Here is a 4,149-nt window from a genome sequence, read left to right as displayed (position 1 = left end):
TATAATGATTTGGGAGTGTAAGAATTGTTTTTATAGGACTGTTTTATTTATTTTAATAATGTGTTTTTAAAATATACAAATTTAGTACTTATATAACTTTTAGTCCAAATTTCAGAAATAAAATAAGCATTTGTCAAATAAATAAATAAATAAATAAATAAGTTAGTTAGCTCGGATAAGCGGTAGAAAATGAGTGAGAGTGAGTGAGTGAGTTAGTTAGCTAGCTAGCTAGCTAGTTAGTTCGTTTTATTGTCCACAAGATGAAAATTTGTCTTTGGATACCATTTGTTTTTTTCTTTACAGTATTTTACAGTATAAACAAGGACATCAACAACACAACAACACCTTTAATATTCTAACAGCAATCGGCACAAATGACATCTGATAGATATTTCTCCTAGCCTGTGGTCGGTCATAGCGTCTTCTAGAAGCTAACAAGTGAAATTGAGAGTGTAGGGGGTGAGAAGATTCCCATGTGGTGTCTATCATAATCACTACACCATCATAACAATCATTTAAACCGAGTTTACTTGTGACTCTCAGATATACCACGGAGCTGCTGGATGCTCAATTCTGATCACTCATCACATTTATATGAACATAATTACAGCTACAATTAAAATGAATAGAAAATTAATCCACACCATCCATTTTCTATTCATTTTAATTGTAGCTGTAATTAAGTTCACATAAATGTGATGAGACTTCTTTAAAGGAAGACAAAGTACAACTGTTGCATAGTCCAAGTGTCTAAATTCCCTGCATATACAGTATTTATTTATAAATTCTCAACTTTTAGAAGATTCAGTAGTGGCTCATGTGCTGATTGAAAAATGGCGGTTCAAACCCAGGCACCGTCATGCTGCCACACCGCTGGGCCTCGGTGCAAGGCCCCCAAACACAAAGAACTAAACTGACATGGCTTCCCTTGTTTTGCTAAGCATCACCAGTGTAAAAACCACAACACTCTGTAGATGGAGATTCTGTACTGATACCCAGAAGCGTCTCTCACACGATAAGATCTTGAGACAGAATGTTATTTAAGGAGTAAATGCGTTGTAAATGCCTCTATAAACCATTGTAGAAAAGACATTATTTACTCTCCAGTGTCACCGAAATGACAACGAGGTTCCTTTCTGAGTCTGGTTCCTCTCAAAGTTTCTAACTTATATCATCTCAGGGAGTTTTTCCGTACCACCATCACCTCAAGCATGATCATTAGGGATAGGGAGATAAATGATAGAGATAAATAGTAGCATAATTTTCAATTTTACAGGACTTAAAAGCTCTATAAAAATTAATTAAACATTAAAAAAACACCATCATTAAACCCCGAAGGAGTTTTCAGTCTCTGAACGTGTCACATGTAAAGCTCTAACAGGGAAATTCTTTAAGACTGAGGAGCAGCGTTTCTCAGGAGAGTGTTTTTCACCAAGTGTGTGGTTTTTTTTTTGGTTTTTTTAGATAACTGCAAGAACGAGACCAAAAGACAGGTTGGTGTGGGAATGACGGTTGAGGGAACAGGAACTATCTTGTTATGTTTTGTGGTAACTGTAAACATATAGAAAGTATGAGTCATTCTTTTTTATTTTTTAAAAATTACATCCATTTACAAATTGCTTTTATGTAAGACGGAACGAAACACATCAGGACGTGAAGCTATCGGAAAATAATCGCCTTCAGCTCGTCACTGAATATTTCCCTCTAACAGCTCTAGCCAAAGTGTGACAATTAACCACCAGACAATATACGGTATAATTATTAATATTATACTGAGGCATATGGAATTAATAAATTATTTTCAAACCAGAAAATATACCCAGTGTATACAACTTGTGTTTGCAGCATAAAACTGTAGTTTAGTAGGTTTTAGCATTTTTTTTTTTTTTAAATAAATAAAACTCAAGCAGAGATATAAATGTTCACAAACTTTCATCCACAGTACACAAACTTTCTCTGTATACTCTCACTTAACCAACGGCGAATTAGCGTTCTGACGTTATCTGATGTCACCTGTTGGAAAGTTCCTCTGACTATTTTAAGTGTTCCAGTGTTATCAGATTCATAGGATGTGAGGGCACAAGTGATGCTGTAGCCTTGAACACTGTGTGTGTGTATGTGTGTGTGCGTATGTGTGTGTGTATACTTTCCACCGCCGGCTCAACAGGAAGTCAAGAAGTTATAGACTTCCTGTCACACTAACCGCGCAAACGGCCCACATCTCCACCGTCACACTCCACCCAAACACACAGACACAGGCTCATCCGCACACTCACAACGCAAACGCTTACGCAAATGCATGTCTCCTGAAAACAGACACACCTGCTTCATCTGATCACACATACTCTCCAGCAGCCCACATACACACACACACACAAACGCTTACAGTTTTTTAACCTATTGTCACATATTCATTCACTCTAACACAGGAAAATCTTTGATGATGAAATGGCAGACAGGATGCGTGTGTGTTTGTGTTTGTATGTTTGTGTACTGTATGTGTGAGTATGTGCATTTTGTGTGTGAGTGTGTGTGTTTGTGTAGTGTTTGTGTACAGTATGTGTGTGTTTGTGTATGTATGTGGGAGTGTATGTGTGTGTTTGTGTATGTGTGTGTGTGTTTGTATGTGTGAGTGTGTGCATTTGTATGTTTGTGTATGTGTGTGAGTGTGTGTGTTTGTGTAGTGTTTGTGTACATGTGTGTACGTGTGTGTGTTTGTGTATGTACAGTATGTGGGAGTGTGTGTGTGTGTGTGTGTGTGTGTGTGTGGTTATGAAGCTTAGCATTAATCCTTCACCATCTGTTCAGGTAAAGATGACCTGTTTAACATTATTGGAAAAAAAAATAATTTAAGAAATTGTTAAAACTCATATTGAAGGCGATGATGTTTGGGTCAAAAAGTAAAATAAACTGAACATAAGATCCTCAGATATAAAAACTGCGGTTACAGCGTTCAGCAGCAGAGACAGCTGGTTGTAAAATCTACTACCTAGAAATTACTCAGCGTTACTGATATGGAACCATTATGAAGGCTGAGCCTCATATCCTTATAACTATTATACATAACATACGTAAATATACGTGTCAGAATGAACAGATCTTTTGTTCTAAATGGATACAAATACAGATACTGCGCTGTTCTGGTTGAGACCAGATGCATGCATCAGGAATGTACGTATCTTGTATAAAGTTTGCAAAAGTTGTGGAAGGTTTACACACATTCATTCATTCATTCATTCATTCATTCATCCTTAGTCACTGCCTGCTCAAAGCCATAGTGGTTTCAATTTGGCTACTAGCTTTTTAATATTTTGGGAAATGAAACCAAATAAACTTGTTAAAAAATAATTAATAATAGTTTTAGCTGGGAGGCCACAGTGGCTTAGTGGTTAGCACGTTCGCCTCACACCTCCAGGGTTGGAGGTTCGATTTTCGCCTCCGCCTTGTGTGTGTGGAGTTTGCATGTTCTCCCTGTGCCTCGAGGGTTTCCTCCGGGTACTCCGGTTTCCTCCCCGGTCCAAAGACATGCATGGTAGGTTGATTGGCATCTCTGGAAAATTTTCCGTAGTGTGTGAGTGCGTGAGTGAATGAGAGTGTGTGTGTGCCCTGCGATGGGTTGGCACTCCGTCCAGGGTGTTTCCTGCCTTGATGCCCGATGACGCCCGATGAAACCCCGTGACCCGAGAATAGTTCGGCTAAGCGGTAGAAAATGAATGAATGAATGAATGAATGTTTTAGCTGAATTTTTTAAAAAAAAGTCATAGATTTTAAACACCTCGGGTTTCATGAATATCTGAATATCACTTTAAGTTTAAAAACACTGACAATTTGGTTTTTACTTGATACTTCAGTACGTTTAAAAGTAGGAGCAATTGACTTTCCCTTGAGTACATTTCTGACTCATTATTTCTACTTTCATTTCACTGGTGATACTGATGTTGCCTTTCAAGTAGATCATAACCCACTTTAATGGCATATAAGATGAAGTAAATGCCAACAAACGTAACATTATGTAGTTATTTGCTTTAAAGACAGGAAGAGCTTAGATCAGTTCCTCTGTGTCTATCGGTCAGGCCTGCTGTGTTCGCCTTGTGAGTCAGTTTCTTTTCTGTACTTCCCATGGAGTAAATCATCTCATCCTTCACAGCA

Source organism: Tachysurus vachellii, chromosome 11 (genome assembly GCF_030014155.1).
Source record: "Tachysurus vachellii isolate PV-2020 chromosome 11, HZAU_Pvac_v1, whole genome shotgun sequence".
In the NCBI taxonomy this organism is placed as follows: Eukaryota; Metazoa; Chordata; class Actinopteri; order Siluriformes; family Bagridae; genus Tachysurus; species Tachysurus vachellii.
The sequence above is the reverse complement of the archived record's forward strand: the minus strand, read 5'-3'. Positions refer to the sequence as shown.